This window comes from Giraffa tippelskirchi, chromosome 6 (assembly GCF_054371585.1).
Source record: "Giraffa tippelskirchi isolate mGirTip1 chromosome 6, T2T-mGirTip1v1.2.pri, whole genome shotgun sequence".
NCBI lineage: Eukaryota > Metazoa > Chordata > Mammalia > Artiodactyla > Giraffidae > Giraffa > Giraffa tippelskirchi.
In genome coordinates, this window is record NC_137280.1 from 72,875,754 (window position 1) to 72,900,978 (window position 25,225).

The window sequence follows — 25,225 nt, forward strand, 5'->3', positions numbered from 1 at the left end:
GGCCAGCAGACAGCCTCACTCTAAGTTACAGCCCCACTCCAGAGGTTCTCATCAAGTATCTTATTGTCTGTACCACGGAATCAATGTATAGTAAGTACTGAAGTCATTCTTTATTGGTGATGAGTCTGTGGACTGTCCTTTGAGGAATCCTGGTACAGACACATGCATTCGGAACAACTGTGTTCAGTTTGGAGCTCCAGCTTTCCGTCTCTGCACCCACAAAGTAGGTCACTTAAGCTCTGAGTCTCAGACTCAATACTTCTACTTTCAAATGCTCATCAATGGGGCACATGATCAAGGACTGTGCAGTACATCTTAAGAATGTCAACTATTCCCACAAGGGGTGAGTCATGGCTTGTCTCCCTGTTGGAAACGGGTCTGTACAGACCCCTTTAGCTGGGAGCAGAAGGAAAGACCTCCTGGGGTTGCAAGACTGTTACCCTGGAGATGGCAAGGATTGTGGTTTGGTCAGAGACCTTCACACAAACTGTTCCTAAGGTGTTGTCTGACTCACATGTGGTTGATTTAAAAAGTACCTAACTGCTCTGAATCTGGAGAGATTAGGTGGGTGGGATAAGTCATTTGGCCTCCCAAATCTGGTTGATACCTCTAACAAGGGAATCAGTGATGTTTCCAGACTTTGCTTGCAAAAATGTTTTTGGATGCTAATTTATAAGTGGCACTGGGAATGCCATTGAGGGGAAAAGGTGGGAGTCCCGATTTTCTCTCCTTTAAAACAGAAATCAGTATTTCAAACATGGCTTACTCGTAAGGTTAGGAGGATGGAATTAGATAATACAAAATGCTCTGAAAACTAAAAAGCTGGGTAAGTGTATAGATACACTTCTGTTAGTTCCAGGGTTATGGAGGCTCACATACCCTCCTCACCAGGATCTCCTGGCCTCTCCAGGCACCTTCTGATTCTGACATGCCATCCACATATCCCCCCTTCCTGCAGAAGACTCACATCCAGGAAGAAATCTACCACCACCCCACTTCTCAGCACCTGGGGGTCCAAGGATTGTCCACACCAAAGGGGCAAGACCTAGAGGTCAGGGGAAGACTTTCTGGTGTCTTGCAGTTTACTATAAGTTTTCATTATCAAATTTCCACAAAGCAGTTGCTTTGTTGCTGGTTTGCAGTTACAGTACTGTGTGACTGTCATACTGCGTCATCTGCCACTCGGACTGTATCTCCTTCCAATTTGTGCAGACGTGGAGGTCCTCCACTTGGTGAGTTCTGGATGGTGAAGCCCTGACCGTAAGAAGGGTCTGGGGTCAGATCCTGGCCCAGTGGTTAGGAGAGTTAACACTGCCTGCCTCAGGTCACCTAGTTACCAGTTCCTAGCTGGCTCATCTGTAGTTTGCAGTATCCACCTTATGGAGTTGCTCCAAGGATTAAAGTCACGAATACATGTGTATATATGTAATCTGACAGTAAGTGCTGAGAAGTAGTATTATTAGATGTAAATGGCCGTGGAAGAAAGAGGATTAGCCATACAATGAGCCAAGGAGTGATTTCCTTCTAAAACATCCCGAGTAAAGCCCAGTTACTAACAGGATTTTCCTGTTGAGCTGGGACTTCTCAAGCTCTAGTGAATGTGCAAATTGCGGCATTAGTTAAAAGGCAGGTTCTGATTCAACAGGTCTGACATGGGTCCTGTGATCCTGCCATCTTCACAAGTTCCCAGGTGATGTCAAGGCTCCTGGTTGAGGGCCCACACCTTGAAGAGTGAAGGCGTTTTAATAAGAAACCCACGTGATTTGTGTGCTCATTAGTTGAGACGCTCTGTGCCACATCTCAAGAAGCTGTGGGCTTTAGGAAGGAATCCTTAGGGTAACTGTTAAGAGCTTGGATGTGGTCAGCTGTGGGGCCAGCCTCTGGGGGACAGGATGCATTGACTTGGAGGGTATAGAAGACACCATTAGGTGTACAAGGTATACATAAATGTCAATAGTTCTCTGGGGTAAGCACAGCTACAGCTAATCTTGAGTGTTTCCACATGTGATTATCCTTTATTTAATCTTCACATTAATGCTGAGGCAGGAGTTGTTATAGTGGCCAACAGAGATGAGGAAACCAAGTCTTATGGGGTAATAGTCTCACGAGTTCCATACTGGGTTTGAATAAACCCATCATGTTCAGAGTCCACAGGCTCAGACTGTCCTGCCTCAGGGTTCAGCACCCTGACAACCATCAGGGAAGCAGGGGGGGTATCTAGTGGCACATGATGGTCAACGACCTTGATCTAGCCTCAGCCCTGGGCACCTCTGGGTCATCTCTGTGCACTGCACTTAAAGCTGAAGTGTGGAGCCCTGCCGTACCAGGGACCCAGGACCATTCCCTTGGCAAACTCGTGAGCATCAGATGGAGCTGGAGGAAAGATCAACTGTCCTCTTCCACCTCTGCCTGGGCTGTGAGAACCCTGAACAGGAAAATCTGTGGCCTTCATCACCATGGGCAGGCCTGTGGTACTTTATTCTAACTCCCATCATTTTCCGTCCCAACCCTACAAGGCTATGTGAGGGCATGTAGCAATTATGCTGATTTTCCCCTAAAACCCTTTAATTATGATAAGAATAGAAGGTGCTCGACCACAGTTATCCAACCCAATAACCATGAATAACGCACATGAAGGCACAGGCTAAGAATAGGAGTCGGGGGCGCTGATTCAGCCAGCCGTGAGCAACCAGGATCGGGGTAAACTGTATGTGTGGGACTTCTAAGATATTTATCCAAACATGCATCTCCTGTATCTTCAGATGCAGATGCCACATAACACATCAGGTAGGCTGGATTGGCAGCATCACCCAGGGTGAACTTCTGGTGGGGTGGAGGAGCCCAGCAATCTGCTTTAATAAGCCCTCCAGGTCACTCTCTTTTATCTAAGGATCGTGGTTTTATTTCAAAAATGACTTCACACGTCATCAGTTTCACCAGCCCTTAAATTATCTCTGGGGAGTGGGCAGGAAGCGCCTTGGCCAGCACAGGGGTTAGGAGCAGGGGAGCTGGGGTCAGACATGCGGGTCACCTGCTCCTTGTGTGGCCTCTGGCAGGTCACGTCTTCTCTAGAGTTGTTGCGAGCTCAGGAGAAGGTCTGCTGATAGCTCAGGATGGAATGGGCTTCCCTGGTGGCTCAGACAGTCAAGAATCTGCCTGCAATGCAGGAGACTCGGGTTCGATCCTTGGGTCGGGAAGATCCCTCGGAGAAGGAAATAACAACCCACTCCAGTATTGTTGCCTGGAGAATCCCATGGGTGGAGGAGCCTGGTGGGCTACAGTCCATTGGATTGCAAGCAGTTGGACGCGACTGAGCAACTAAGCACACAATAGCTCAATGACACGTACTGTCTCCGTGTGATGCCTTCTTTTAAGAACTCACTACTCTTGACTGTGTAACAACAAAGTGTTGGCCAATAATTCTTAATGGCTGCAAGTCTTTTGTCCTGCTGTTGCTCATGCACCTGTTGCGCGCATCCAGAAGGAATGCATGAGACAGGGTGTGTCATTGTCCCTGTCGTAGTTTATTTTGCCTGGACTATTACCCAGGGAAGTAGAAGTCCCTTTCCAGTGTCTGGAGCCCATATAAATTCACTGCTGGGGTGTGGAGGGTCTTTGGGGAAAAGACTTATCTGAGCCCCTTCCTTCCTTCCTTCTACCGACCACCCACATAATGGATCAGATGGCCTCCACGGCCGACTTCTGGCTCCCAAGCTTCTATGAATCTCAGAATTTCGAACAGACCCTCACTTGGAACCAGAACCAGGATTCTTCTGTTTTCAAACTCCCTTTGTTCACACACTGTCTACACTGTAAGAGGAAGCCCACACCACACTGAAATCAGATGCTGACATCATGGATCCATGTAGGACTGGCCGGAAACCATGAGGGCTCGCTGTTCTGTAGGAAAGCCACCTGGGGCAGGATCCGACCAGTGGCTGCCCCAAAATGTCTGCCTAATTAGAAGCTGAGCTGAGTGGGGACATCACTGCTAGCTACTGCCTCTGCCAGTTGAGCCTCACAGCAGGGCACGCAAGGACTCCCTACAGATAAAGCTGAGTTATGTTTTCTAGATACACCCCCACCTGCCTTCATGGAGCTCCATCCGTGGCTCTCAATGAGACAGGAGCAATATCTAGAGACATTTCTGGTTTTTACACCTGAGCAGAGGCCAAGGATGGAGAAGGCAATGGCAGCCCACTCCAGTACTCTTGCCTGGAAAATCCCACGGACAGAGGAGCCTGGTAGGCTACAGTCCATGGGGTCGCAAAGAGTCAGACACGACTGAGCGACGTCACTTTCACTTTTCACTTTCATGCATTGGAGAAGGAAATGGCAACCCACTCCAGTGTTCTTGCCTGGAGAATCCCAGGGACGGCGGAGCCTGGTGGGCTGCCGTCTATGGGGTCGCACAGAGTCAGACGCGACTGAAGTGACTTAGCAGCAGCAGCAGAGGCCAAGGATGCTGCTAAACATGCTGCAATGCCCAGGACAACCCCCCACCACAAAGATTCATCCAGCCAAAAATGTCCATGCTGCTAAAACTGAGAAACTCTGAGCTTAACTTCTACTGAGCTAAAGTGTTTCCTCTTCCAGGAAGCAGTCCAGGCCTGCACCTACTTCCCCAAGGGGACGTGGGTGCCTTTGCTTTGGCCGCCCATGGAGGTAACACAGAGCTATCAGAGCATTTATTCTGTTAAATCCATTCAGCTGTAGTTCCTGGTCAAGACTTCCTCCTGCAGACAAGGGGGTCCTTCCAGGAAATAACTAGGATCAAGTCTTTTTTTTCCCTTAACCTCAGGTGCAGAGTGTTCATCATATCAGCTAATAGAACTTCTCTTCCTTGGTCTACACAGTATCTAACAAAGGTTTGGCACCCAGTGGATAATCAATGATACATATGGAGATTAAAACTTTTCCTGTTAAGAACTGCTGCTGCTGCTGCTGCTGCTAAGTTGCTTCAGTCGTGTCCGACTCTGTGCGACCCCATAGATGGTAGCCCACCAGGCTCCCCTGTCCTTGGGATTCTCCAGGCAAGAATACTGGAGTGTGTTGCCATTTCCTTCTCCAGTGCTGTTAAGAACTACTTTGCAAGAAAAACCAAGTTCAAAAAGGCATCTGGTGCCATGAAAAATGCAGGATGCTCGCCCTCTTGTGGGGCATGGATTTTGGGGGCAGGGCTGGAGCCAGGTGGGTGCCACCACCTCTCAGGTAGTGGCTTCTACTTAAACAAAGGCTGAACTTGGGTCACTGCACCTTTGCAAGGTCATCTGCCTCGAAGTCCATAAAGTGGGGAGGATCCTTCTTGGCTTCTCATAACATGAAGATGTTGGAGAATTTTATGAAGGAGCTTTAGGGACCTAGCGACCTTGAGGAGACCTGGGTTTAGAACAGATAGGCCTAGAACCATACTTCTCTGAGGCCCCGGTGCTTGCAGCACCATACATACTCAGTTGGTGGATATAAATCCACGTCTTGCACAGCCTTCCTGATTTGAACCTTGGGTTCTCTCTTCCCATCATCTACGTAGCCCCTTACCCGTGTGGCCAGCCATTGCGTGGGGCCTTGGTGCTCGCTTGTAGAACACACATGTGCTGATTGCTGTTGCACCAGGCATCTCTGGTTTGGAGCCCTCAGAAAAGCCATAGGAAGGTAGCCCCTCTGGACACAGAACTTCCTTGGCTGTTGCCTTGGCTCAGAGCCTCCCTGTTCCCCACCCTCATCCCTGCCAGGTTTATGGTCCCATAAAGGACAATGAGCTTCCCTTGCAGCTCAGTCAGTAAACAATCTGCCCACAGTGCAGGAAACCAGGGTTCGATCCCTGGGTCGGGAAGATCCCCTGGAGAAGGAAATAGCAACCCACTCCAGTATCCTTGCCTGGAAAATCTCATGGACAGAGGCGACCGGTGGGTTGCAGTCCATGGAGTCTCAAAGAGTTGGGCACAACTGATCGACTAACACTTAAAGGACAATGAACTCTCAGGGTTGTGCAATCCAAAATTCTGCTGCTGAGTCCACCAAGTCTAAAATTCAGCTTGATTTCTTTTATTCACTTGCTGAACTTTTTCCAGCATCCCGAGTGTAAAATTGGAGCATAAAATCGATATGAGGTTTTTATTTATTGCTTCATGCAATTCAGTGAAGACACTAAAGAAATGGCTTCTTGGTAATGCTACTGCCAGCCACCTCTGGGGTCTTGGTGGCTGATATAAGCATGCCTTTATGGGATGTGTTGCCTTCTGTCCCCACATCTTCCCCGTGAACCTCAAAGGTCCCTATGAGATAGTATCCAAATGGACCCTGGATTTTTACATGACTCCACAGATCTGCCCTGTAACATCTGTTACTGTCTACTCCATGGAAATTGGGACTGGTAAAGGTTAATGCTGTCCCATATCCAAGCCTTTTCAGTGTCTAAATCCTCTCCTAGCCCTCAAATATACAATGATGATGATGAGAATTATGGTGATAAGACATCAAAAAAAAATGCTAACTGTGCACTGAACTCTTTCCATCTATTAACTAACGTGAGCTTCACAAGAGCCATTTAAGTCCTCTTACGATCTCACGGGGCCAGGAAGGATGCTGAGTCACAAGATTAAAGTATTGCTGAAGGTGGAGCAGCACAACAGACAAGGATTCAAATCTACCCACTTTGGCTCCAAAGCCTATGTTCCTAATCCCTGGGTTATTCCATCTCCAGGGACAGCTACAGCTTTCCTACTTTCATTATTCAGAAAATGAGTCACCAACTCCCAGATGGCAGTACAAACCACCCAACCCAGAAGGGACCTCTCGCCATTCTGAAATTACGTCATCATTTGGTTCTTACTCTTGCACAATTGATAATAAGCTGTATTTTTATTTTTATTCACTTTGTATTAGGATTAAGATCTTTACATAAAATTTGTATCTTTACATGAAAATGTGCTCATTTTTTATAATGATAGCAAAATTACATCCTAATATACCATTTCCTCTTATTGTATGTACATCTTTTTTAGCTGTAAATATTTGCAACCTTCTACTCTGCTCTTATATTTGTCCTTAACTGCATACATCTTCTCACCTTTCCGTGTCTTCCTCATTCTAACTCTGTATGGCTCCATCAGGGTCTCTCTGACTAATTCTATTTACCGTTAGATTATGTCCATATTTGTGTCCTTTACCAAGTCCTGTTAACAGTATCTTCTGCATGTGACTAATTTCTTTTTAAAACTTTCATGTAAACTGTTTGCTTAGAATAATTTATTGGGAATGTAATACTGGGTCAAAGGCTATAGCATACTTAACTGCATTTCCTAATTGCTCTTTTCAAGGTGCAGTAGATTCAAGTTAACCCCAAAGGGAGTTTGCTCATGTGACTGTTGCTGCCTTCTCACTCTCGTGTGTACCCTATGGACCAGGCATGGTTATTAGAACCATTAACTCCTTTCCCATCTGTGAAGCAGGGATACAATTACAATGAGACCACAGTCTCAACCTAACTAGCTTATTAACAATACATTAAGAAGGTTCACTTTCAGGCAACCATCTTAAATAAAGTTATATTCTTGCACACTGCTTTCTCTCCGTTGAGTTTATGAACTCCTGGTTGGGGAAGGCAGGTTTTAGAGATTTGTGAATCCACCACTCTTTGGCACTCCATTAACACCTATGGAAAGATTTCAGCTTTTTTTCTGGACTTCAGCAATTTCATCTAACTTAAAAAGGAAAATATTGAATTTGAAGTCAAGGTAAATAATTATTGTGAGTCTACGGAGTGTCAGGAAATTCTCAGGGTGCTTATACCTGCATTATCTGTCTTCTAATTTCTTACAAACACTGAGGAAACAGAGGCCAGGCAAACAATTGCGGGTCATTCAGCAAGTTCGTGCTACAGCCCAGACCCATTACATGAGCCCACATCTGAGCACAATGAGAGGACTCCCCTTTTCCTCCTTCCCTCCTAAATCTCCAGACTTCCAAGGGAGACAGAACAGCCCAGACGATGGTGGGAATCTCAAGAGCATCCCTTCAGAAACAGCTGCTCAAAGGAAGCTGCGAGAACGCTTGGGATCCCTGCCACTAGAGGGCGCTGTATGCCCGGGAAGCAGCGGCGCTGGGTGTCCCCTCTGGGGTTCTTCCATCCAGTCTGGCTCTGGTCTTCAGAGCAGAAGGTCTCTCAGGATTCACTGAAATAGAACTCGGCACAATTTAAAAAAGGCAGCAAAGCCAGCCCGCGTCCTTTTCTACTCACAGATTGCATAGCTCAGTGGAATCCACATCATTCTAAACCAGATGACTCAGCTGCTCCCCAAGGAAGGTTTACCCCAAAGTCCACTTCTGCTTATATGGTCGTATTTCACAAGGTCAAAGACTAGACATCTGGAGAGAGTCTATTGCAGGCCAGTGTAGCCCCTGGACCCCCCTCCCCGCCCCTCTGATGCACTCAGCCGACTCAGACCAGGACTGGTGACCAATTTAATCGTCATCATGGGACTGAAAATTAATCATAGAATAACAACATAAGGACAGCAAGGAGATCCAACCAGTCCATCCTAAAGGAAATCAGTCCTGAATATTCATTGGAAGGACTGATGCTGAAGCTGAAACTCCAATACTTTGGCCCCCTGAGGCGAAGAACTGACTCATTGGAAAGGTCGAAGGTGGGAGGAGAAGGGGATGACAGAGGAGGAGATGGTTGGATGGCATCACCGACCGATGGACATGAGTTTGAGTAAACTCTGAGAGTTGGTGATGGACAGGGAGGCCTGGCGTGCTGCAGTCCATGGGGTCGCAGAGAGTCGGACACGACTGAGCACCTGAACCGAACAACATAAACAAAAGCTGGCATTTGTCTTCCCAACAACCATACTGGTAAGAATTATTACCCTATTTTAGAGAAAAGGAAATAGACTCAAAAGAATTGAGCCACTAATATGCATCAAAACCAGCATGTGAAGTCAAGTCTGCCTGCTGCTAACCTGTGGGGCTGCATTTTGTTCCTCAGGTCACAGTCTGCATGTATGGAAGTTAGGATTTTTATTCATTTGCCCACTTATTCACTATAAATGAATTAAATTATTTGCTTTATTGAGGTATACCTGGTATACAGAAAATTGCATATATCTAACATACATGTCTTGGTGAGTTTGGACATATAATTATACCTGTGAAACTTCTCCATAACCCAGGTACTAACATGTTAATAGTCTCCAAAAAGGTTCTTATGTTCTTTCATGGGTTTTTGTCTTGGTGAGAATACTTAATACGAGATCTCTCCTCTCAACATTTTAAAGTAAACATACTTTAAAGTGCACATAATTTTAACCTTCAGTTATTGTTAACTAAAGGTACTGTGTTGTAGCATGGATCTCTAAAAATTTATTCATCTCACATAACAAACTTTCTAACCAATGAAAAACAAAAACATTATAACCAATAAAAAATAATCTCCCCTTCACGTCCCCGCACCACTCTGTTCTCGTAGTATTTTTAAGGTCCTTCATATTTCTGTGGCATCAGCTGTAATGTCTCCTATTTCATTTCTCCATTTATATGAATCACTTTTTAATTATTTTTTAGAAAAACAGCTCTTATTCTCATTGATCTATTGTTCTGGTCTGTATGTCATGTATTTCTGCTCTCAGCCTCCTTCCTTCTGCTAACTCTGGGCTTAGTTTGTCCTTTTTCTTAGCTCCTTGAGGCATAAAGATAGGTTGTTTATCTGATCTTATAGTAGGACTTTGTTATAACTTTCCTCTTAGTACCATTTTGTTGGCACCTGCTGTATTTTATTTACTCTGTGTATATTTTTTTACTCATTTATTCTGAATATACGAACAATAGAATCTGACATGAGTCTGAACTATGGTGATCCTCATCCAAGCTTGTTCCAAGTTCTCTATTCAGGAACCAAGAAGACAGAAACTCCTACACACAGGTAACGAGGGGAAGGCAGGTCATCAAAAATAACAGGATGTGAAAAAACAAGCGAACAAAACAAAAACCTGTAGCTCACTTCGCAGGCACTCAGAGAAGCACCTTCCTCTGGCTCCTCTGGCCCAGAGGCCACCTGGACCCACACCCTCCTCCTCTCCTGCCACATCCCAAGCTCAGGCTGAAGCCTCTCCTCGAGGCCACAGCCTCATCTTGTCATCAAGGCAGATTTCTCCCAAGAAGCCTCGTAATGACAGACGGGCATGCCTAGATCTGCAGACATTACTGAACGTGGAAGTGCAGGCGAGTTTCCAAAACGAGGGGCAGAGGCCATGGACACAGCCTCAAGCGACTGCATGTGGTGAAGAATGCCAAGGAGCTCAGCATCTGGAAGAGCAGCTCTGGGGACCCCAGACCTGGTACCCTCTTGAAACCTCAATTTCCTCACTTGTGAAAGGGGAAAAATGGGATTTAGGAAGAGTTCTAGCTCCTTATTTCAATAATAACCATCATTTGCATTTTATAGCCCACTTACTAACTGTGACAGCTGGCCATCTCTCAGTCTCTCCATCTCATCTCTAAAGTATAAGAACCTCTTCCTTGAAATGAGAACGTTAATATCCCTGAAGCATTGATGGAAGAATTAGGAAGTATTAGCATACCTTGCCCTTGCTTAGCATAGAGTAGGGATCCCATGCATGATGCTCATTCCTAAAATCAGCAAGATAAATAACAGAAAACTCAAATTGGAAATATTTCTTGGAGTCAGACTTCACACTGAATTTCCTCGGCACATTGCAACTCTGATTAATAGACTTGTCTGCCGTGGGGGCCCCCCTCCATGCCCGTGAGCCACCACTGCCTCTCATGGCCTGGGATGCCCCAGCCCCCGCTTCTCCAGCAGAGGGGTGAGGGTGGGCCCAGCCTGATCAGTGGGGCTGCTGAGTGATGGGGCCGGGGGCGGAGTGACTGTTCATCTGTCGAGATGAGTTTGGACAAGATGATGCATAAAGGCCCTGCCAGGTGGGGAGATGAGACTTGGCAAAGGCCCAGCCTGGGGAAGTGACTCACCCCAAATCATCAGCTGAGACTAGGCAGAGCTTGAATTTAAATATTGTTTAAAAAGATGTCCGACTGCAAGAGAGGGTTGGTGAGACTGCTGGAAGCCGGAGAGTCCTACATGCCAGGACTTGCGTCAGATTGTGTGCGTCCTGGACCCCTGCTCAGTGTCCTCTGGAGGGGACGGGGCTTGGGGGAGAATGGATACATGTGTATGTTATGGCTGAGTCCCTTAGCTGTTCACCTGTAACTATCACAACATTGTTTGTTAATCGTCTATTCCCCAGGACAAAAGGAAAAGAAAAAAATACGCACTTCCTGGGCAGGGGTTTCAGAGGTAGTGCCATGGTTGTGTTTCTGGGTTTTGAATGTGGTGATAAAGTAAGATCTGAGGTCCCCAAAGAGCTGTTCCCAAGAATGAAGAAGGGATGGGAGCAGAGACCTCCCTTCCATCCAAAGGAGAAAGGAAGGCCATCCATTCTGACTAAAGTCATTACCATCATCGTGCATAAGAGAGAACTCGCAAAGCAGGAGAGGCTGGTCCATGGAGCACACAGGGAAAGCAGAGTCATGGAGGCCAACGGTGGCCATGCCAGCAGGTGCTGCCAGGACCTGGCTGCCCCGAGGCCCAGGACCCCGGCAGCCTCACACTGAGACCTGGCCCCCCAGTCAGCCTCCTTTGCTCTGAGTCACAAGATCACATCCGTGCAAGTCCCTGCATAGAAGAAAACTGGAATGTTATTGTTCTCTAATAATAGTGATAACAGCTCTCTTATTTGAGCAGAAATTATGTGCTAGGGGCTCTATGCTATATCTCACAGGAATTGTGTCCGAGTTCTTATAGATCCCCATTTGAATAAACAACTTAAAGGTGAACTTCTGTTTTAAATCTAAGGTCTGAGAGGTAGAAAATGGCAGAATCAATGATTTAATAAACAAGGTCTGCCTCATTTTAAAAGTTTTTTTCCAGCATACTCTGCTATCAGAGTTTTTCTGTATACTTATATTTTAATATGAAATGTGTAAACATGCATCTTATAAGCTATGAAAATATATATTTCCTTTAAGTATAAACATAATGGATGTTCATTGTGGAATAAGTAGAAAATTTAAACGTAAGGACCATCGTTCTGGGATGCTGCTGCTGCTGCTGCTAAGTCTCTTCAGTCGTGTCTGACTCTGTGCGACCCCATAGATGGCAGCCCACCAGGCTCCGCTGTCCCTGGGATTCTCCAGGCAAGAATACTGGAGTGGGTTGCCATTTCCTTCTCCAGTGCATGAATGCGAAAAGCGAAAGTGAAGTCACTCAGTCGTGTCCGGCTCTTAGCGACCCCATGGACTGTAGCCTACCAGGCTCCTCCATCCACGGGATTTTCCAGGCAAGAGTACTGGAGTGGGGTGCCATTGCCTTCTCCCCGTTCTGGGATAAATAATGTTAAAAATTTCAGGTATTGCTCCTTAGTTTCTCCTCTACACACACACACACACACACACACACACACACACACATGCAATGCTGATACAAGCTTTCCACTATGTTTTGTAAAATGAACATATTGTCTACACTTAACAACTGCCTATTTTACCAAATATAAATTTAAACTATTGTAGGTTAGTGTTAGTCCACTATTTGGTTATACCACAATCTTACCAGTTCCCCCACTGCAAGACATTTTAATAGTTTCCAGTTTCACCCACAAATTTCACCATCAGAATTATCTACATGCACCTATCTTGTTATTTCCTGAATTTGTAATTCTTCTTCTATGGATTTGTTCAAAGCTTTCAGGTGTTTTGACAGCCTTTGATCGGTCCACCTACAGGGAGCAATGGGATTGTCACACTAACACGAGCCTGCCAGTGGGGAGAGCTGCCTCTCACTGTAGCATGATAAAGTGGATTTGGTTCATGTACCCACTCCCGCGCAGTCAGCTAATGTGAGTGCCCCACTGAGCCAAAGCACAGCCCCCGGGGGTTGCTGAAGCTATCGCTGAACCTGCAAGTCCCCAGAGGCTGGAGAATTCATCAAGGTGACTGCTTCCTCCCGAGGCTTCCTGCCGGCCCGGCTTTCCTGAGAAGATGCGCGTTCACCAGGCAATTGCTTTCAGACTTGAACCACTGTCCCAAAGGAAAGTAATGGCTGATTGATGAGAAAGGAGAAATGGCCTTCTGTGCTTGCCTCTCCTTTTATAAACTCCATAGACACAAATCCAGGCCGTTCCTTCCTTGCAGGAGGAGTTGTGTGCATCCCAAGACCCACAGGACATAAATGGCACATGGAATAAATAGAAACTGCAACATGAAGCCCAGGAAAAACTTACAGGTTCCCCAAGGTCCCATCTACTTCTCTCTTCTTGTACTGTCCTTCTGTCGCCTCCTGAAATACATCACGGCAAACTCTCAGAAACCCCATTAAACTCCTGACTTTCCTAAACTCTTTCTAGTATAGTTTCCCACATATTTCTTTTAAAGCTGTGCCTTTCTGGTTACTGAATTAAAAAAAGTAAACTTAAACATGAAAAGCTTTGAACAACAAGCAATTAAAGAGGTGGCAGCAAAGGGCACCGAGAGAAAGATGAATTGCCTGCAATAAATAAGGGCCCGGAAGGAAAATGAAAAATGTTCCCGAGGTAGGCAGACTCTTACGCGAGGCTCTGTGAGATAAAGAGGCAATTGTTTAATGCTGAAATGATGAGAAGGTGTCTCATTCAAGCCCCCAAATCACCAAATCGTGTGGCTTCAAGTGCTGATGGGGGGTGTTTAACTGCTTGCTGATGGCCAGCTCCATCACCACCGTGTGCATCTCCCCTCATCCTGGGAGGTCGCGTGGAGACGGCCTTTCCTGACTCCCCGCAGGTGTAGTTGTTCCAAATGTGTAACGACTTGGGGTGTACAGAAATGTCACTGCCCCTTTCTCTCATCAGACGGTGGGCTTGGAAAAGGTTTTCATTCACCTCTAAAAGTATATATTTTTGTTTGAGGTGCTCCTGTCCAAAGAAAATCAAGGGAGCAGGTGGAGACGGAAGAGAGGAATCCAAAGGATGTTCACCTACTAATCCCTTCTATTCCAGGCACCCCTCAGACGTGGAGGATCAGGTTCCAAACCACCACAATAAAGGGAGTCTCACGAATGTTTTTGTTTCCCAGGTTGTATAAAAATTTGTTCGTATGCACACAAAGTCGCTTCAATTGTGTTTCAACTCTTTATGACCTTATGGACTGTAGCCTGCCAGGCTCCTCTGTCCATGGGATTCTCCAGACAAGAATACTGAAGCGGTTGCCATTCCCTTCTCCAGGGGATCGTCCCAACCCAGGCATCGAACCCAGGTCTCTTTTGTTTCCTGCATTGGCAGGTGGGTTCTTTACCACTAGCGCCACCTGGAAAGCCCCCAAATTATGTTTACTCTATACTAAACAACAGCATTAATTAGACTGTAATCGACTAAGTGTGCAACAGCATTATGTCTAAAAAAGTGTTTAAAAATGTTTTACTGCTAAAATATGCTAACCATCCTCTGATCCTTCAGTGAGTAGTAATCAATCTCTTTGTGAAAGTAAAATCAAACGTCAACTGATCAGATTATCATCACAAATGTAATAAAGAAAAACTTTGAAATATTGTGAGAATTCTCAAAATGAGACACAGAGATTCAAAGTGAGCAGATGTCCTTGGAAAAATTGGGAAAACAGACTTGCTTAACAAAGGATTGCCGCAAACTTTCACTTTTTTTCTGTTTTTTAAAACAAATAAAAACCCATGAAACACCATAGTATCTGTGAAGCACCATAAAGCAAAATGCAGTAAAATGAGGTGTGCCTCTATTAGCTCAGATTCTAGTGGTTAACAAGACAAAAATCTCTGCTTTCCATGAGTTCAATATACAGAGAGTAAAACAAATACATAAATCCATCATTTCAGTGTAATGAGCAAATGATTAGCTGGGGATGCCCAAGACACTATAGGAACACATGTATTATTTTCCCCACCCAGCTGTGAAGTCAAGGAGGGCTTCCTGGAGGAGCAAAACCCTGCTTGAATTTGGAAGGATAGGTCAAAGTTGATCAGGTAGAGGGAAATGCCATGTAGCTGTTAAGACTGGGCAAAGGCCTAAGGGCCTGAGTGAGTCAGGTTTGTTCTGGAAAAAGCAGCTGCTTCAGGGTGGCAGGGGCTCACAGCAGGTGCGGAGGGGCCGGCAAAACCTCCTGGGGGTGACATGAAGGAGGGGACATCGGGGACCAGATCAGAATGGACATTGGCCACGCGGGGGTGTTTGACTCACATCTTGCAAAGGCAATGGGGAGCCATGGGAAGATGCTCAGCACGGGGAGGGCAGGAGGCATGATCAGAGCCACAGGGGAGGATGTCACTCTCCCAGCCACGTGAGGGGTGAGCAAGGAGGGCTGGGAACAGACCTTTCGGAGACCATCAAAGATGCTCCTGCGAAGTGATGGTGACTTTCTCCTGACTGTGGCCAGGGCAGTGGGAGCCAGGGCAGTAGTTGGCCTGGAGAGAGATGAAGGGGTAGAATGAGTTAGACTTGACCTGTCTTTACCCTAAGATGGTCCACTGGAGTGAGTTGAAGCCTGCACACAAAAGTGTGTATTGTTTTATAATTACTTTTGATGAAGATGAGAAAAGGGTTATTGATGGAGGCTAAATTCAGGTAAAATGAACATCAGAATCAGGAAAAATGTATACAGAGGTAAACGGTATGAAATGTCGATTCTTACTTAGGCTTTCTTTGGTTTCTGCACCAGCACACTGAAAGAGGACTCGTTCAGCCAGATGCCAAGGAAACACACCTGGGAAAGCCGAGGGGAGATGGGCAGATGGATGAACAAAAGTCACTCACTGTTACCTTGAGAAAGGTACCCCCATAGAGTGGGAGGACCACTGCATCCTACAGCAGAGGTGGAGGGAACTGACGGGCCTACGTTTATCCATCCACTTCCATTTTCATACATTTGCTAAACATCCATTGTGGTGTTTCTGAGGGTAAAATATAAACAGGGCATAGGCAACCCAGGAGCTCGGAATAGTTATGTTTTGGGTCCTCAAAACCACCCTCAGTCACAGTATTTCACTAGAAGGACTCAGCAAAGCTGTTAGACTCAGTTACAATTTAGCACAGTGAAAAAATACAGATTAAAATCAGACTTCTGGACCCAGTCGGGGAAGGAGAGGGTGGCATGAATTGAGAGACTAGCATGGAAACATAAACATTACCATATATGAAACAGGTATCCAGTGGGAATTTGCTGTCTGATGCAGGGAGCTCAAACTGGTGCTCTGTGACAACCTAGAGGGGTGGGATGGGGTGGGAAGTGAAGGTTCAAGGGGGAGGGGACATATGTATACCCATGGCTGATTCATGTAGTTGTATGGCAGAAACCAACACAGTATTGCAAAGCAATTATCCTCCAATTAAAAAATAAATTAAAAAGTCAGCAGTGGAAAAGGTGCATAGGACAGAGTCCAGGAGATGCCAGGATGAGTCTCCAGGTCTCTTCTCCCAATGGAGTTGTATGGAAAGCACTTGACTCTCTCAGAAGCAAGGCATGACAACCCATGTGGAATATAGCCCCTCAGAAAAGCTCACCCAGGCTTTGATGCCCAGGGTTTTTACTGGGAGTCGATCTGGATGTAGACATGGCTAACCAGCCCCTGAAGATGCTACGATGTTAGCACACGGCTAAGGCCCCACCATAAATCCCATTGTTGTCATAGACTGCAAGATAGTTCAGTGGTAAAGGATCCAGCTGCTAATGCAGGAGACCCAAGAGATTTGGGTTCAATGACATGGCACCCCACTCCAGTATTCTTGCCTGGAGAATCCCAGGGATGGCAGAGCCTGGTGGGCTGCCGTCTATAGGGTCGCACCGAGTCGGACATGACTGAAGTGACTTAGCAGCATTTTTCTCTTTGGCAAAATGGGAGGCCGTGTGTTGTGTAGGTGGGAGGAGGTCCAGCATTATACAGGGTGTCTCTGAAGACCATCTACCTTCAGTCATCCTTAGACGGTCTTTCTGCAGAGCAGACAAGCACACCCAGCCTCCGGCCCTTCCTTTGCTCCTGTTTCTGAGTTGCCTGGATGTCCCTCCAACAGTCAGACAGCAGTGACAGAGTGCCAACACTAACAGGATGCCCCTGAGCATGGGGATGGGTACTTTCCACACAATGGTCATCTCAGGGGGTAGATTTCTTTTCCCATTGCACAAATTAAAAAAAAAAATGTTTGGAGGTTTGAATAATAGAGAATTAGGTAAATTCTGCCAAATGGAGAGTCATATTTTAAAATTCAGGCACATTCAACATGCAGGCTGGAGATCAGGCAGAGGATCAGCAGGACCAGTAGAAGCTGGAGAAGAATGCCCAGATGGCCCTGCTGGGTAGCAGACAGGAAGCAATCACTGCCCATCCATCACCTCCCAGCAGCCGCTGCTGAGTGCAGCTAACCACAGACGAGATGATGACATTCCAAGTGGGCCGGGGCGGAGAAGAGGAGGAGACGAATGAGTCAGACAGCTGGCAGCCTCATGGCACAGTTCCTTCGCGGCCCCAAGGCCAGCCAGCCAACACCAGGATTGGCAGGAGGGTCAGCAGTGATGATGATCGCAGTGGCTACCAGGGACTGAGGCTCGGAGGTGATCCCCATGAGATGGTATAGTGCACATAGGAGAGCAGAGGTATGCCAAGCTGTGAAGATGCTCCTGACCCACAAAGTGGGTAGGTCAGCCCCCGAACACTAGTTTGTCCGCCTGCCGTTCCCCCTCGGACAGTTCTGCTGTGGACCAAGATCTTTGAGAACTAGAATCTGTCCTCCCAACCTTTAAACCTCCCAACCTCTAAAACTGCTCTCAGAATTAACTTGCTCGCTTGTTCCACCATTCATTTCTTCGCCAAACAAACATTTCTTGGATGCTTGCTAGATATTGGGTACCACATTGAGAATGGGAGGGTGAGTTCACCCCCTTTTGCTTTCAAGAGTCATTAACGGGGATTAAAAGAGTTTGCTTTTCTTTGGGTTAAACTTTCTTCCCTCACCCAGACAAGTGGTGTGAAGGGTCAAATCAAATTTGGTAAACAATTCACACACACACACACACGTCCTTAGCCAGCTGTCTGTCATATAATGCTGGCTCAATGCTCTGAATGACTACATCTCCACACACCTGTGCTGGTTTATATTGAGCTCTCTCAAACCGGTACTTCACCTGCATCATCCATCTCCTCTGCTCCTGACAGCGTCCCCATGGCATAGACACAGGCACACCTCCTTCTATTGTGATTTGCTTTATTGTACTTTGCAGATACTCCATTTCTTTCTTTTCTTTTTTTTTTCTTCAGAAATTGAAGGCTTGTGACAACCCTGCATGAAGCAAGTCTACCAGGACTCTTCTTCCAACAGCATGTACTGACTTCATGTCTCTTTTGTCCCATTTTGGGAATCCTTGCAGAAGCTCAAGCTTTTTAATTCTTGTATTTGTTCTGGTAAGCTGTGATCAGTGATCTTTGTTCCCTCTGCAACTTGTTGAAGGCTCAGATGACAGCTTTTTTAGGAATGTGTGTGAGTGTATACTCACTTGTGTCTGACTCTTTGCAATCTCATGGACTGTAGCCCACCAGGCTCCTCTGTCCATGGAACTTTCCAGGCAAGAATACTGGAGTGGGTTGCCATTTCCTCCTCCAGGGGATCTTCCCAATCCAGGGATCGAACCCAGGTCTCTTGTGTCTCCTTCACTGCAGGCGGGTTCTTGATCATTGAGCCACTGGGAAAGCTACACTTTAGCAGTGAGGTATTTTTTGATTGAGATTTGTGTGTTGTTTCCTTAAATAATGCTATTTCATACTTAATAGACTATAGTACAATAGAAACAAAACTGGGATAAGCACTGGGAAGCCAAAAAATATTTGTGTGATTTGCTTTATTGCAGTGCTCCAGAACTGAATCCGTAATATCTCCAAGATACACCCATACTAACACTGTCATTTTGGGGTAAGATAATCGAGGCAAAGAGCAAGACTTACTCAAGGTCAACAGATAGTAAGTGGTTGGAACAGAATTCAAACTCAGAGTGTAATTCCAGAAGTCTTTCATATCACCATGCCACTCCACTTACAGGGACCTTTCAAAATAAGTCCAGAGCAATGTACTTGAAGGTGTCAACAGTGATGGCCCTTGGGGTGATTTTTATCTTCTTTTTGCTAATCTGCCTTCTCAAATTTGGTCATAAAGCATTGCTCATGGGCTTCAATTTCTTATACAAGTATGTTACTCTCAAAGTTCATAACCTGGCACATATAAGTGCCTGAGAAGTGGGTATAATGATCACAATTTCCTGAATTTGGGGAAAATTAAGGTAAGGTGCACTGTGATCTGACGCAGTGCTTGCTTTGTTGCAGATGCTCCCAGATTCCCTTTCTTTCCATCGCTACGAAAGAAAGAGACCAGGTCCTAACTCAGAATTTTCTCAGCAGAATAAACCAGAGCCCTGGCTTTGGGGAAACATTTTGCAGACCCCCACCCCCACCATGGTGTCAGAATAGAGGAGGACCCACCAGCTGGACCATCGCACTTCCCGCTGCCCGCAGGTGTGGCAGCCTGTCCACAGTACGCTGGAGATGGGGGAAGGTAGGGCCACGAGGGAGGTCTAGGGTTGGCCCTGTGGGGGCTGCCTGCAGACAGTTGCACCACCTCCACTCGGGGCCCAGTGTGGCCCAGCCACAGATGCCTGGGACACAGGAAGAGCCAGCACTTCGGTGGTGAGGGGGCAAAGTCCGGCGTCTCCACCCCACCGAGAGAAAGAATATTGAGACCCAAAATTACCTCTGTGCACCTACAGCATCTCAAAGCCTTTCAGTGTAAATCAAAAGAGAAGGGGAAGAGTTGCAGAGTATTTTCCTGGATGAAAGGAGCTCCATGCAGCCCTCCCCAGCAGCCCTCAGAAAGCTCCAGGCAGTCTGGGGTCAGAACCTGGGAGACAGAGGAAGTCACATTTTTTCAGTCCCAAGGGCTGATGCGCCAGCTGCAGGTTCAGGTGCTTTAGCCACCACCCTCACCCTTGGCTCAATCAATTTTCACAGCAACTCTAAGTTTAGCCATCTTCCACCTGTGAAATCTGAGGCCCAGAGAGATGAAGACATTAATCCGCTATCACACACCTAGGTGGGCTGGCAGAGGAATATTTGCACCAGGTTCCCTGGCTTTAGAGCTGCTTTCTGCTAAGCGGTTAATAGTGGTCTGGGGGTGCAGACATTGAATTTAATCCTCACATACCAGAGAGGAAGGTGAAATAGTTCATGGATATTCCAGGAAATTGACTCCCAGAAAATAGAAGTGAGTTGTCCATGGTCACAACCCCCAGACGAGACAGAACTGGGATCAGAGCCAGGACCCTTGAGTGGTGAGCAGACTTCTTTCCACACAGATGATGACACACAGTTCAACATTCTACTTTTTTGGGAGGGTGGGGGGGATGGGGAGGGACATTGCAGGGGATGGAGAGAGGTTTTCCTTAAACAAAACCTTTCTCCAAAGTCCAAGAGGTAGAACAGGCAAGGGGCATGGTCTTGCCCATCACAGTCTCTAAGAAGCCTCCTGAAACACATTTTAAAAGCCACACTGGTCCCTTCGCACACACACTGACTTGGAAAGACCATAAACAGCACCTGATTATCTGCTTCTATTTCTCAACCAGCTGTATCATGCCAGCTACCCTGAACCACACACAATACCCATATTATGGTACTGAAACCTCACAACAATCCTGCAAGCAGTTCTGATCAATATGGATAAATCTATCAACAGATCCACGTGTGCTGGATTTGCTTCTGATCTAGGGAATACACAGGGCCAGGGCAGGGGGTAGGGGATTGAACCCACGTCTCTTACATCTCCTGCACTGGCAGGCAGATTCTCTACCACTAGCACCACCTGGGATGCCCCCTCCGGTGGGAGAGACTGATGTAACCAGGACCTGTCATTGGTCTGCTCTCTGTTCATTTCCTGAGCTGATGGCTGCTTCTGGGAAGCAAACAGAGGGATGCAGGGTGGACTTGGGGCAGAGACCACATGCTGGGAGGGGGCTGGGCAGCCAGTGAACAGAGACCCTTGGATGGAAACAAACCTGCAGGATAAGAGTGTCCGAGGCAGAAGGACCTGTAGGGGTCCCCACAGGTCCCAACACAGGGAGGGCACGGAGGAAGAGACCCAGGTTAGAGGAGTCTGCCAGAGGCTGGTAGTGGGGGGTCTTGTCACCAAGGCACTGAGCTTGGGTTCATCCCACGTGTAAGGGGAAGCTAAGGGCAGGCCTGGAGAGGCGGCTTTTACCTCCTGTTTTCTTCCCAAAGCTTCCCCCAGATGCTGAACCGCAGAGAGGTTTGTGAGGGTCCTGAGCGCGAGCAGGAGGTGATCCCACTGGTGGGGGCGCCATGCAGCCGTAGGGGCACAGGCCTCATCCTCAGCCATAACACTAGGTTGTCCTAAGCTCCAGCTCCCCACACCCTGTGACTCCAAAAGCCTCAGGGTGTCCTCCACCCCCACAGACCAGGCACCAGTAGGTGTCACCAGAGACAAAGTTTTCACCATTGGTGCCGATGGTAGAGATGGTCTTGCAGGATTCTTAGTGTATGAAGGAGTGGAGGGTGGGGTGGGTCCTTAGATATTGTTAGCTCCAACAACTGTGCAAAAGAAGTTACATAGCTCCATTACTCCAGTGAGAAAACAGGCTCAGTGAGGGATCATGAGCCACCCAAAGGTAACCAACCTCCGAACTGGTGGCCCAGGATTCCAGCTGGTGTTTGATGGCCAAGCACCATCTTCTCAGCACGTGGGGCATTGGTGCAGAAGGAGAAGCTCCACACTAGTTGGGGGGACGGGGCCATCTCTTCTAAGAGGATATAGGCAGCGGGAGCTTCAAGGGGTGTGGTGGAGCATCCCCGCCGAGCAGAATTTGTGGGGCTTTGAGGGGCAGGGATGCTGGGAGCCACGTGCAGTCCCGGTGACCAGCAGTATTCAGACATGGTGCCCATCAGGACACAAGACTTCCATGTTCATGTTAGTGTATGTTGGGATGTGGTGATTAAGCTGAGAGTAAATGTTAGCTCAGGCTTCCCTGGTGGCTCAAATGGTAAAGAATCTGACTGCAGTGCAGGAAACCCGGGTATGATCCCTGGGTAAGAAAGATCCCTTGGAGGAGGGCATGGCTACCCACTCCGGTATTCTTGCCTGGAGAATCCCCATGGACAGAGGAGCTTGGTGGGCTTCAGTCCATGGGGTCACAAAGAGTCAGATACAACTGAAGCAACTAACACACAAACGTCAGCTCATTTGCTCTCCATTCCTTAATGAGACTCATGAACCCACCCCACGCTGCCTCATGCTCCCCTGGGTCCCTGTGTTCACAATATATTTATTGTCCACTGTAAGCAGTTCTTCTCCTGGCAGCTAGGAAGAGAGCAGCAAACGACAGACAGCAAGCCCTGCCCTCTTGAGGGTCGCTTTCTACCTGCTGGATTTAATTTGTTCAATCTCTCCAGGTGGGTGTAATTTCCCTCAATTTACTGTGGCTCAGCTGGTAAAGAATTTGCCTGCAATGCGGGAGACCTGGGTTCGATCCCTGAGTTGGGAAGATCCCCTGCAGAAGGGAAAGGCTGTCCACTCCAGTGTTCTGGCCTGGAGAATTCCATGGACTCTATAGTCCATGGGGTTGCAAAGAGTCGGACACAACTGAGTGACTCTCACTTTCACTACAGATGGGCAGACTGAGAGATTAAACAGCCCACGTAAGACACACAGCTAGAAAGTGGCAAAGACAGGGTTGATACATACGCCTGGCTGACTGCTGGGGGCTTGTTTCTACCATGAGTCATGACACCCCCTGGGAGCAGTGGGGGCCAGTGATGAGCCTTGGGGAGTCTGAGCTTATTGAAGCTCCCACCCCCCCACACCACCACCAGGGAGCAGAAGTTCCACCTGCTCACACAGGGGCCTGTCTGTATGGACGGATGCCCTGTATGCTACATGCTGGCTTGCTTTAACAGGTGTTTCACATAGCCAGCAGCTCCAGTCTTGACTATCCTACGAGTTACATCCCTATTTTGCTTAAGTAGAAGGTGATGTTCAGTGAGGATTAAGCCATTGACCACGGCCATAGAACTAGGCTTGCAACACGAAGCCCTCTATCTGTGTCCTCTAGCTCTTGCCTCCCAGCGAAGGGGGGCCCAAAGGACGGAAGACACACCCTGATGGCAGGCACTGTGCTAAGTGTGTCTCCATTGGGCCTTTGTGGATTGAACCTGGAGAGTGTGGGTTCCAACCCACCTGGACTCTGCGCTGGCTGCGTCTCAGCCATTTAACTTCTAAGTGAAGTGGGTACCATGCTAGCATCTACTCAGTTTCCTCCTTGGGTGATTTGCTGCGGAGTAACAATCACACAGAGGGAGGCTTTTTCATCAAGCGTCCAGCATCGTGTGGGTGGCGCTGCAGTCTGAGACACACGGGCCTATTTGGGCCCTGAGCAACCTCAGCAGCTCCTCCTCCAGGGCCCCCTCCATCCACCTTTCTGATGGCGCTTGGGATGGGTCACAGCAACCACCATGCAACTCCAACATTGGCTGGGAGGCAGCTATCTTTACAGTATCACTATCCTAGCTTCTCCCTAGAGCCTGAAGCATCCTGGCTCATGGGCTCTGGGGGCTGAGGGGTGGGGTGGTTGTGGGAAGGGCGGCTGTCCCTGCAGGGCCCCATTCATGCAGGTGAACCTAGGTCCTTTCTAAAGACATCCACCTGCTGGAACTTCTCAAAGTCATCTTGACCCATAATGGAAGAGAAAGTGTAAGATGGAGGACCAACTTGCCATGGAATTTTGCTACCAGAAGGCAGAGGAGAGGAAAGGTTTGGGGCAAATGAGTTGTGCAGTAATGAATGAAGCAGAAAGGCGAGCTCTTTGGGATCGGAGGACTAGTTGAAGTGTCCACACTGCCTCCCATTAGCTGGGTAACCTTGGGTCAAGTACCCGCAGCCCCGGAAGCTCGACTTCCCCAGTGTCACACAGCACGTGGAGAAGATAATGACCTGTACTCAGAGATGCTGAAATGTCAGAGGATAATAAGTATTTACTGGGCACCCATTAGGCACTTTAAGCAATTTTGGTGTTGCTTGTTCTTATGAAATTGGCTTTTTGTTGTTACAGCCAACACGTTGGCCATCAGAAGAGTCCAAAGAAAAACATAAGATATAAAGTTCACCCACCTATCCAGAAAAATCAATGTGAATATAAAAATGCATGTAATTCAGATCATTTTCTACTTGTATATGATTCTTTACCAAAAGAATGCAACCATAGTGTGCATGCCTACTTATAACCTATTTTTTCCTCCACTTCACAACTATCATCACCGTTTTCCCAGCTCAGTAAGCTCATTCCTACAACACCCTTACAGCTACCAGTGTGTTTTATTACATGGATGGTATACATTGTTGAGCTAATCTTTAGGTGTTGAAAATTGAGTGGTTTCCAATGCTTCTGTAAGAAAGAGTGTTCCACTAAAAAGTGTTCTGTCCTTTACTCCCAATACTAACCTTGTGAAGTGGGCCTAATCACATTCATTTTTTAAATTATATAATATTGGAAAGCATGTTAGAAGCTATAATGCATCACAGAGATACATCAAAGATTTGTTATGAAGAGGCTCCAGCCTTACCTTTTCCTGGGTCTTGAGCTTCTTAGGGATACTTGTTAACAGCAGCTGAAAGTCTCTGGAAACACTTTGCAAAAGCTCTTAAATGCACACACACACACACATACACTGAAACAATATAGCGACACATCTGGTAAGGACAGATCAGAAATCTAAAGATATTCATGGTGCGTGAGGATATGAGAACACTGGTATTCGTATGTTCTGCTAGAAAGGAGTGTGAGCTGGCATGATCTTTAGGGAGATTGTAAAAGTCCTTGTGAAAAGAGGGTTTTCACTTTGAACAATTCCAAGTCTTATATTTTATCCTAATGAAAAGAAAAATAGCAAACACTAGTGTGTTCAATACAATATTGCTAAAGACAAAAATTTTAAATAGGAAACAATCTGTTAACCATTAAACAACCCAAATAACCATCTGTGTCTGTTGTTGATGTTTAGTCACTAAGTCATGTCCAACTCTTTTGGAACCCCATGGACTGTAGCCCACCGGCCTCCTCTGTCCATGGGTTTTCCCAGGCAAGAATACTAGAGTGGGTTTCC

The 25,225-nt window shown here is 47.0% G+C and overlaps 1 long non-coding RNA gene across 2 annotated transcripts in view; it reads right to left on the reverse strand.

Annotated features, from left to right (window-relative positions):
* Positions 1–25,225, reverse strand: part of LOC145509117 (uncharacterized) — a 73,877-nt gene that overhangs the window by 11,800 nt on the left and 36,852 nt on the right. The window contains exons 3-5 of one of the 2 annotated variants that reach the window (XR_014055865.1): positions 15,394–15,484; positions 13,302–13,357; positions 9,057–11,695 (exon numbers count right to left, since the gene is read on the reverse strand). The exons of the other annotated variant lie outside the window; for it this stretch is intronic. This is a non-coding gene — a long non-coding RNA (uncharacterized LOC145509117). Of the gene's footprint in view, positions 1–9,056; positions 11,696–13,301; positions 13,358–15,393; positions 15,485–25,225 lie in introns of those variants that run through there. 2 annotated transcript variants of the gene reach the window in all.